The 11,558-nt window shown below is 38.2% G+C and overlaps 1 long non-coding RNA gene across 1 annotated transcript; it reads left to right on the top strand.

Annotated features, from left to right (window-relative positions):
• Nucleotides 1-10,146: 10,146 nt before the first annotated feature.
• LOC115922658 lies at nt 10,147-11,345 on the top strand. Its single transcript, XR_004063537.1, has 2 exons — nt 10,147-10,235; nt 10,739-11,345. It is a non-coding gene; the product is annotated as an uncharacterized LOC115922658 (long non-coding RNA).
• Nucleotides 11,346-11,558: the final 213 nt, after the last annotated feature.

The raw sequence follows: 11,558 nt of genomic DNA, 5'->3' as shown, positions 1-11,558 counted from the left end.
TGTTCACTAGATCGTGCAGACAAATGAATAATTCATGAATAATTCCGCTCGGGGTGCGACACGCACAGATGGAGCAAAAGAGAATTTTGGCATCTATTTTTCCATATTGATATCCCATCCCCGAAGATTGACCATGCACATTGGAAAAAAGGGGTTCGCGCGGCGGATGACTTTGAAGCTTACTCTCTGAACTAAATGGTGCGAAGACTCTCCTCGAACTCGACTTTCTCTAGTTGAAGTTACACGGATAAATCTAAACATGGAAAAGAAATCGGTAAGTTTTTGTCATTCATTCATAGTTTTCTGCATAACATTTTATTCGATTTAATAGCAACTTACGGGCCGGGGTAGTATTGAAAAAAGTTGTGTATAACAGTAAGCTATGCATACACCTGCTATTTTAGTTTTAGTATAGATAGGCAATACGTTATGTTCCTGATGCAACATTTAGGAGGATACTACCTTTTGCTTAACTTCTACATGGCTATTATAGTAGGTCCAGAGGCGTACGTAGGATTTTTTTCGAGGGGGGGGGGGGAAGAGCACGTTTTGTTAATTTTTTTGTCCCGAAAATTTGGCCTACCGATATTTCGTTCAGTTGGGGGGAGGGGGTTAAGGTCACCTTTTTGGGGTCACCCTTTTTCCTTTTTTGTTTAATTAAACAAAATTAGAGGGGGGGGGGTTTCATCCAAAGCACACACATACAAACAAATTGAGGGGGGGGGGGTCCGTCTCAGATGCCTTATTGGGCGCACCGTGTTTAAAGCTCGATGGCAAGACGGGGCTACTACTAGTCAACTTCACAAAGGGAGTAGGGGCTATAACACACTTCCATAATCTAAAGCCTTACTTAGTCTGCTGTAAACTCCATATTAACTCACCTGTAGGATTTTTTACGAGGCACATTCTCATGTCACTCAAAAACATGCAATTTGCCCTTTTCCCCCTCTAGACTCTTTTTCATAACCCTAAGTAAGGCGCATCACTTGCCATCGTATTATATTAAAATGCATGAGCCCACAGCTACAGCGATAGGTTGGGGGAAGGTATGCTGATGATGATGTAATCAAGTTATTATATGTTGATTAATGTACTATTACCAGTCCCTTTTTCATGTAAAAGATTATATCATGTTTTGTGTGCTTTTGAATAAATGAACTTGAACTTGAACTTGAACTTGATATAAATTATATACGAGGTACGATCGAATCCCATGATTGTCGACATGGGGCATACTAATATATTGAGTAATTCATAATATGTTTTATATGAGAAAATAAATCCGTAAGTCCGTAATGGTTATAATTACAGTGTTGTGAACCAAAAAGAGATTAAAGTGAGGAAGTTTATAAGTTCAGTAAATTTGGTCTAGTCTGCATGCCCTTCACTTAGACCTAGTTCATCATGTTCGGATCATATTTTGTAATTTGTAAACCTGAAACAAGATCTAACTCTACGTATGGCCAATATCAACTAAATGTTACTACCGTGTGAGTCATAAAAAAGTTTACACCTAGAAAATTGCTAAATATTTTAACAATTATTTATGAACAGTAAATCATTATGCATTTTATGAAAGAGTTTTTTAACCCGAATCATTTGGTATCATTTTTGTGTGGTATGTGTTCACGCTTGGATGAACAGGTGGCATTGTTTGCGAGAGTGCAAAAATCGACTTGCGCCAAAGTGATGCTCACAGCAATGTATTATGTTGGGATTAGCGGAGTGAGAGAATGAATTGAATGTATCAAATGAAATGCATTGCATATGCTTTTTGCAGAAGCGAAGTCACACACGCACACACACGCGCGCACATATGTTCGTTGATGTTTGATATTCGATATTTGATATGTGTGGCATGATTAATTTTGTTGGGGATGTCATTTGGATCTGCAAAAACCGATTTAATACCCAAATCCCATTTGTTTTATTTAAACATCAGATAAGCAACTTTGGTCCGTTTTCACTCAAACTTTCAGATTATCTTTAGTTGTACATTTAGCATTGAAGTGACTACCTTAGCACCATTTTATCTCATCTAAGCAATGTTACAAAGGCCCTTTAAGTACTTCTTTCATATCATATTACTTGATATTATTTAAATTATATGATAAGACATGTGACAGGGTTTCAGTTTCATTTTTTTCTTCATTTCCAACAGAACAATAATTTTGACAAGAAATCAGATATACAATTCAATATTTAATAATATAATACATTTTACATGGTTTTAAACTTATGAAATAGAAAGTATACATAACTATCCAGTAGACATTTATTACAATATTTACTAGAAGTACATTGTGAAGGAGATTATGCGAAGGAGCGTAGCGACCGAGCCAGAAGATTTATATTAGTCTAAACTCTGCATTATCTTTGGCCCTCCAGTCTTTAGTCAGTATTTGCTATACATTCTTTTAGGCATATTTACAAATTTTCCGCCCTAAACAATGAGAGGGGAATGTGCCCCCTGTCCCCGGGATCGCCGACCTTGCATACAACTGTATAGATGGCCTTTAAGATCAACATTGGTCTGCACATTGCAAGTTATATCCCATGTGCCTCTGTGACTACAAAGTCTGCAATCATATAGCTTGGTTGTATAACTTACTTGACTACATCTTAATTTATAGACGCATGCTTCAAATGGATGCCTTGGCAAAGCCTTAGTTTTATAAATGATTGCTTGACTTTGGCTGCCGCTGTACATATTTCTTTTGTATTATTTTATCTACTCCATTAATTTTTCTTCACATCGTGCTGTAAGATTGAGATGATATGGTATGTTATACTTCATGCTTTTAATCAACTCATACCTCGCTTTTTTATGCGTACATTGGGACCTTTTTTTTAACTCGCGATAGCAGCGGAAAGGGTGTGCATGAAAGAAAAGGCTGGATATCCATACTACTACTACTACAACATAGGTAGAATTGCATTATTGCATTATACCTTGGTCTCTGATAACCTTTCCTTAGTAGTTTATTTCTAAGGTTTTTCTGGCTTTACACAACTATCTAAAGCAACACAAAATACCAATAAATGTTGCGTTAAGAAATTGTTTAGAAATGTTGAAGTAAACATGATTGTTTTGAAAACAATATTTCAGTAATCATTGTAATAGTCTTTTCGTTTACTGGTGTCACTGGTGTGGTTGTGTATATGAAGCCCATATGTTCTATTCAGCGCCTGCTTATCCCGTTCACATCCCCCAAACATTTGAACTAAAATACAGGGCCTAATATACAAGGTGATTACAAAATTATACATACCGCTTGAAGAGAATTGTTAATGGTATTTATCTATTGAGAGTTTATCTAAATGTTGCCTGGAAGTATTAACAAGATTACACGAATCCAGTTTCGAAAATGCAAATATTTTCAGCTTCAAAGGAGAAAACATGTCCCCTCCGACTCCCCCGCTAGCGCGTCATTAAATCACCCCTAGGCTAATAAACAGATCTTTGCCACTGTTTATATCTATGATATTCCATAAACAACACTAGCTGTATGGCTTATTACCCTTCCCTATCCTCGGGCACACGTATAGGTAGACGGTGACATCTACATAGAGGTGTTGTTTTGACCACGTAAAACACGTTAACTCCAAAGAAAAACAATGAGAGGAAGTTTAATTGATATCTGTGAAACTAATTTGTATCTTTGGAAGCTTTATTTCACCATTTACATAATAAATGATATTCAATATACAACACTAACTTTATGGCTTATACCCCCCCCCCCCCATCTCCTTGGGCTCATTTAGAGGTAGGCGGGCAAACCTACAGGGAGGTGGTGGTTTGACCACGTCAAACACGTATACTCAAAGAAAACCAATGAAAAAAAGTTGAATCTGATATTTTTTAAACTAATTTGTATCATTTTTTTTCTTCTTCTTTTGTGTTGTCTTTATAGGGGCTTTTCTTCTCTTTTGTTTTCCTTCTCATTTCAATTGCATGTCTATTCAATAATGAAACATCTTAATTTTGATATAAGTATTAGCTTTCAGCTTAGTTAAACTTCGTCATTGTTTTGTTTTCAGTGATATAAACTATGGGGACCATTTCCTTTTTATTCCCCCCCCCCTTTGTTTTGGGGGTTGCATTTCGGCGTTACATATTGGATTCGAATGGCAGAAATTGTTTTTGAATAATTGATACACATTTCTATTCCTACATTATCACCAATTTTTTCCTTCTCAACACAGCATTTATCAGTGTAATGAACACCTACTTATCCTATTGATAGTAGAATTAATTTTTGGTTTTCAATAATTATGCTAATAGCGGTGTTAATGCCATGGCTCATTGCATGGATAATGATGATATGTGTATGTCGTGCACAATTGATTGTACTTCTGGTCGCCATGGCGTTCATTCTTTCTCGTCTCGTTTCTTTTTGTTACCAATGCTGAAGAAAAAAAAAATCATTTTGCAGGTTTGCAGTTCAGAAATTTAAGGGTAGTTCATGACTTCTTTCTTACGGGGCGGGAGGGGGGGGGGGGGGGGGGGGGAGAGGGAGGGGGAGGGGGAGGGGGGAGGGGGTAGCTATTAGTAAAACAAATTAATATTATTCGTGAAAGATCGTGGATTCAGTGGAAAGGATTAAAAAGCCAATACTTTGACGGTTCTACAATATTCCGATTTACACTGTTTGCCTAAATATATGGTAGAATAAATCCCAGGACATAATGTCGGTAATTAGAGTACATTGGTGAGAATTAAACAAACTCTCTGTATATCTCGAGGTTTTATTTCTTTAGAGTGTATTTCTGGTATTTACATTTCCAGAACACATCAAGAGGTAACACTACTGATGTACCATCAGCTTCCTGGAGCTTTGAAAATAAAACGTCAGGAAATGCTTTATAAATTATTTCATTCTGTATCTGTCGGATATTCGATATACAACACTAGCTATATGCATTATTACCCTCCCCTCTTATCGGGCTCATTTAGAGGTAGGAAATACAGGGTGAAGATGTTTTGAACACGTAAAAAATGAATACCCCAACAAATTTAATGAAAAGAAGTTGAATGGATAATTGTGAAACTAATTTATATCATGTTTTTTTTCCTACTCCTTGTTTTCCCTTTTTCTTCTTCTCGTGGGTCTTTCTATTATTAGAGGCTTTTCTTCTCTTTTGTTTCCTTCTCATTTCCATTGCATGTCTATTCATTAATGAAACATTTAAATTTGGATATAAGTAGTAGCTTTCAGATGAATTGAATTTCGTCATTGTTTGTTTTTTAAAGTGATATAAACTATGGGGACCATTTCCTTTTTATCTCCCCCTCCCCCCTTTGTTTTGGGGATTGCATTTCGGTGTTACATATTGGATTCGAATGGCAGAAATTGTTTTTGAATAATTGATACATATTTCTATTCCTACATTATTACCAATTTTTTCCTTCTCAACGCTGCATTCATCAGTATAATGAACACCTACTTATCCTATTGATAGTATAATTAATTTTGGTTTTCAACAATTATGCTAATAGCGGTGTTCATGCCATGGCTCATTGCATGGATAATGATGATATGTGTATGTCGTGCACAGTTGATTGTACTTCTGGTCGCCATGGCGTTCTTTCTTTCTGGTCTCGTTTCTTTTTGTTACCAATGCTGACAAAAAAAAAGATTTCATTTTGCAGGTTTGCAGTTCAGAAATTTAAGGGTAGTTTATGACTTCTTTCTTACGGGGCGGGGGGGGGGGGAGGGAGTGGGATGGGGAGGGGGTAGCTATTAGTAAAACAAATGAATATTATTTGTGAAAGATCGTGGATTCAGTGGAAAGGATTAAAAAGCCAATACTTCGACGTTTCTACAATATTCCGATTTACACTGTTTGCCTAAATATATGGTAGAATAAATCCCAGGACATAATGTCGGTAATTAGAGTACATTGGTGAGAATTAAACAAACTCTCTGTATATCTCGAGGTTTTATTTCTTTAGAGTGTATTTCTGGTATTTACATTTCCAGAACACATCAAGAGGTAACACTATTGATGTACCAACAGCTTCCTGGAGCTTTGAAAATAAAACGTCAGGAAATGCTTTTAAAAATATGTCATGCTCTATCTCTCGGATATTCGATATACAACACTAGCTATATGCATTATTACCCTCCCCTCTTCTCGGGCTCATTTAGAGGTAGGAAATACAGGGTGAAGATGTTTTGAACTCGTAAAACACGAATACCCCAAGAAAATAAATGAAAAGAAGTTGAATGGATATTTGTGAAGCTAATTTATATCATGTTTTTTGTCCCTACTCCTTCTCTTTCCCTTTTTCTTCTTCTCGTGGGTCTTTCTATTATTAGGGAATTTTTTCTTTTTTTTTCCCTTCTCATTTCAATTGCATGTCTATTCATTAATGAAACAATTAAATTTTGATATAAGTAGTAGCTTTCAGATGAATTGAACTTAGTCATTGTTTTTTGTTTGTTTAAGTGATATAAACTATGGGGCCATTTCCGTTTTACCCCCCCCCCTTTGTTTTTGGGGTTGCATTTTGGCGTTATATATTGGCCTCGAATGGCGGGAATTGTTTTTGAATAATTGATAAACATCTCTATACCTATATTATTATCTATTTGTTCCTTCTCAACACTGCATTAATAACTTTAATGACCACCCACCTACTTTCGGTTAAATTCGGTTTTCAGCAATAACACTAATAGCGGTGTTCATGCCATGGCTCATTGCATGGATAATGATGATATGTGTATGTCGTGCACGATTAATTGTAATTCTGGTCGCCATGGCGTTTTGTCCTTCTCGTCTTGTTTTTTTTGGTTACCAATGCTGAGAAATAATGATTTCATTTTGGCAGGTTTGCAGTTCAGTAAGAAATTCCCCTTTTAAAGGTAGTTCATGTCTTCTTTCTTACGGGGAGTGGGGGTGGGGGGGGGGAAGCTATAAGTAAAACAAATGAATACAATTCGTGAAAGATCGTGGATTCAGTGGAAAGGAGTAAAAAAAAAAATACTTTGATGGTTCTATACAATATTTCGATTTACACTGTTTGCCTAAATATGTAGTAGAATAAATCCCAGGACATAATGTCAGTAATAAGAGTACATTGGTGAGCATTAACGAAACTCTCTAAATATCTCGAGGTTGTATTTGTTTAGAGTGTATTTTTTGGTATTTACATTTGCAAAGTTCTTCACAGGAAGCCATCAGAAGTTCATCATATACTATTATCTAGATCTATTAGGAATAAATCATTGTCAAAATAATTCCATTAATTGGGGTAAAAAATAAATATTCCAACGATATGAGCGACAGTGTATATGCATTATTACCCTCCCCTCTTCTCGGGCTCATTTAAAGGTACGCAGGCACATTTACAGGGAGGTGATGTTTTGACCACGTAAAACACATATACTCCAAAAAGTTGAATGGATATTTGTGAAACTAATTTGTATTATGGTCTTCTTTTCTTCTTTTTCTGATAAGGTCTCCTTTTCATCTATGATGAGTACCCCTGTTTTATACCTCTGAAAAGTAACCCCTTTTTTGACGCGTGTCTCTTTTCCTTTTAAAGGATCCATGACATCGAAATACAAGTGTATTCCTGTTGTTGTGCAGTCCTGCATACATCTCATATTTTGATATGTAAACTTCTGAATTGTTTCAAATTTAAAAAAATATTTGTTTAAATATTTGTTTTTCAAACTTGCTAAGCTCCACCCCAAAAACATCCAGATCTCATTCCCCTTGTGACACCATCTGTCAGTCATCAATGAGCTAGCTTGAGAATGTGGTATGTATCTTTGCCGAAGTCGACCACCTGTTACAATACGTAATACAATAGCAAAATACAAGTTGCTATGTCAGACATATTTTAGCATCACCAAGAAGACAAAGACAAAGTGCTAAGCTGGGTAAAAAATTACACATCTTTGTCTATTCTAGAAATTAGTTTAGTCTGACTATCTGATTATAAACCAAAAGTACATATTCCGAGATTTTCATGGTCGCAGCTACCATTGTACGGCCGTAGGCGCTATTTAAAATTGATTAAAATTCACCGGGAGCACCATAAATTGTTATATTCAATTTTTCTCGAAAGCAGAAGTGTTTAAGGGCTAAATTTCCTAGTGCTTATAATACATCCACAGGGGCATCCAAATATATCAAAAATTGTTAAGAATTACTATCCACCCAATTTTCAAAATTTCCCAAAACTTTGTTTTACCTTTACAACAAAATATGTTTTTCATTACATTTAACTGTATTTAATACGAAAATGGTCTCTTACAGCTACCTACTTTTAAGCTATGGTCACAAATCAGAGCAGCGATCGACCGATCAGTAGCCTGCTCGGTCGCTGCTGGAATTTAGGCATCGCCCAGCGATTTTTGGAGAAGTCGAGCAGGCTGTAGACCCCCAGCGATGCCTGGGCGGTGACCTGTCGATTACCCGTCGGTCGCCGGTCGATTTTAGGTCAAAACTGGGCGAAATCGCGGAGCTTTTTCGCGCGGTGTCCCGGCAGCGACCGACCGGTGACCCTCCGATTGCCGGGCGGTCTCCCACCAGCCACCGGCTGATTGTAAAGAAATTGCCCGGCGGCCGGCCAGTGATCGGCGGGGCTCCAAAATACGCCCGGTGCCTGGCCGTTCGCCGCCCGGGCGTCGCGTGAAAGTGAGCAGGCGCCGCCCGAATTTTAACTCCGCACTAAAACTTCAGCAGCGACCGAGTGATGTCTTAAAAACGAGCGGTGCCTTGGCGGCCGCCGCTCGGTTGCCGGGCAAAAATGGCTAAAAACTCGCCGCTCAGCCGCCGAGTAGGCTACTTTTGGGTTATGTGACCATAGCATTAGTGACAGATGGAAGAGTCTATGTGTCTCATTCGCCAAATTAATGCTTGACTCTTCGTCAAAGCTCCTTCACTTAATTGTTGACCCGGCGTAGAACAAACACTAGGAACGCTGACAAATTTGATCTGCGTAGAGTCGCGTAGTGTGGCGTACCGACTGCGCCAAAATTAGGCTGCGTATTCATGGAAAATATGTTGCTTCGGCGTAGTCCCTGCGTAGGCGGAGGCTGGCGTACGATGACGTATGGTAACATACCATGTGCATAGGCACCGCGTACCTACGGCGTATTGAATTGACGTACCTACTTGTACGATTGCGTATAACAGGCGTAGGGTTGCGTATGTTTACGTAGGCCTGGCGTACATGTTTGCTTACGGTTGCGTACGGTTGTTTACTGTGTGCTCAAGCTTTAACTTCCTCGTCGGACTGACGTAGGGTAGCGTACTATTGCGTAGGCTTGGCGTACTGTAGCGTAGTGTTGCGTAGTGTTACATAGGGTTGCGTACACAATGCGTACTTTCTGCATCTAGTGTTTACGCCAAAAGTACGCCAACAATTTAACATGTTAAATTGTTTGCGTCCATCTCGCGTACCCCTTTGCGTCCTTCAGCGTATGTTACGTAGGCCAGCGTAGGGCAGCGTACGCTTGGCGTAGTCAGTACGCAACAATACGCAACTCTACGCATGGCCCGGTGTGAAAGGAACTAAAGACACAGAAATAGTCCAATCCCTTTTCATACTCGCCTACTGTGAACTAATATTAAATCTGAACTTTAAACGGGATATTGGACAGTAGGTCAATACATCAATAAATCATTACTATTTTAATAAGTATTAATTTAGCAGTCTTTTATATATTGAATATATATAACAGAAAAACAACATAATATAAAACAACAGGTCCGAAAAAATGACCCGTTTTCAGTCCCTCTCTCTAACCCCTACAATCTTAAAGGAGCTACACAAAGACAATTTACTAAAAACTGATAATTAGAACAAATAACATATGGATGAAAAGATTTTCTCTTGAAAAACACGAATAATTTGCTGAGAAATCATATAGATATCATGGAAAGGCGTAAAATGCAATTTTACAAGACCCTTCTTAGACCCCTAAACGCCCCCGAACGTAAGCCAAACACACAAGCGTAGCGAGCTCTGAATAGTGACGTCACATCCTGGACAAACAGCTCGGTACCAGCCGCATACCGGAGTCGCGCGTGTATACGTGCCTTCACGGTTGTTTCATCGCAAAGCATGCCGGGACATAATTCTAGTCCATTTTCACCTTCGCCGTGATCAGCTGTCCTGTTGCAAACAACGGGATTCTTATCGAATCAACATCATAATCTTGTACATAGTCCGCTATTCTGCAGTGATTTTCTTCCAATCCAGTATCATTTGTACGGTAAGAAACCAAAGTTTGTGGTTATTCATTTTTATGACTAATAAAGCTGATAATACGACGTAATGAGAGTGGGCCGAGATCCAACTTTAGTAAATGTAGGCCTAGATCTAGTCCCGTATGTTCAAATGTGTGTGCATTTTAAGTAGACTGATTGTCTTTTAAGCTGCTTAAGTACACTCGTCTCGTGTTTTAGGTAGAAATGTACAGTAATATGAGATTTATGTCTCATGAAATATTAATAGACTTTCTAGATCCTATAATTGATAATGGAATAGGGTCTACTAGAATGGCTGACATTTAGATAGTGATTGCAATTAAGTGTAAAAAAGTAAAAGAGGCCATGAAAATGATAGATTTGTCGATCTGGATCTGGATATAAATTCTGATATCGATGAGCTCAACTTGAGCATCTACGTGTTGAAGAAGTGATAAGGATTCTTTTGTTACAATCATTCTTGTGGTCACGAACTTAATATGATTGTCTTTTCCCTTATATTTATCAGTTGCAGCATCATCGAACACGGCCGATGAAACAGAAGATAACGTGCATGTAGATGTTACGAGAGAGCTCATTTCACAATGGACAACAGAAGTGTTACGTGACTTTCTACAAGGAGGGGACTCAAGCTTGGAAATCGAGTACCGGTAGTCATTATTTTATGGGTGTTCTCTGCCTTGACGCGGTAGCTGTTCAGCCATCCGAGGTAGACACTGTGAGGAACTGGACAATGGATGGATTGGGGGGGGGGGTGGGGGTAGGCATGCAGAACTGGCCTACTATGTTTGTATGTACCTACTGGATAAGGACCCTCCATCACTAGAGGGAAAAATAATGAGATACTACAAAGAGGGGAAGGCATATAGTTATTTTGCCTTGTGAAAAAATTAGATTTAGCCCCTAAAAAAGTGTTCCTTCGGGTATCAAATGACGACAGGTGAAACCTCACAGTTGTAGAATTATTATCTGTAATGTGATTTCCAAACCATGTGACAGCAAATGGTGTATGGTGTATGTTGTAAAGGTATTGTAAAATGCATTGTTTAACAATGTATAACAATGTTTAAACCGAGATGGACGTATGGCCCTACGTGCTACCAGTGTCTGTGATATGGTGTATTAATACTGAAGCCCTAACAAAATTGTGCTTCAAAATGATCGAGAAGTGCCTCTAAAAAGTAAAAATCTTTGTTTGACCCCTTTTACCATACTCGTTTTCCCCAATAAACTGTAGTGTTATGAAAACCGTTTGGCAAACACAAAATTTGGTTTCGATTTCCAATCGTAAATATCTTGATAATCAGACAGGCGATCGGATTGTAAAA

This window comes from Strongylocentrotus purpuratus, unplaced genomic scaffold, assembly GCF_000002235.5.
Source record: "Strongylocentrotus purpuratus isolate Spur 01 unplaced genomic scaffold, Spur_5.0 spur5_scaffold_12, whole genome shotgun sequence".
Taxonomy (NCBI): Eukaryota; Metazoa; Echinodermata; class Echinoidea; order Camarodonta; family Strongylocentrotidae; genus Strongylocentrotus; species Strongylocentrotus purpuratus.
Note: the sequence above shows the minus strand (reverse complement) of the source record. Positions and strands in the feature narration are given on the sequence as shown.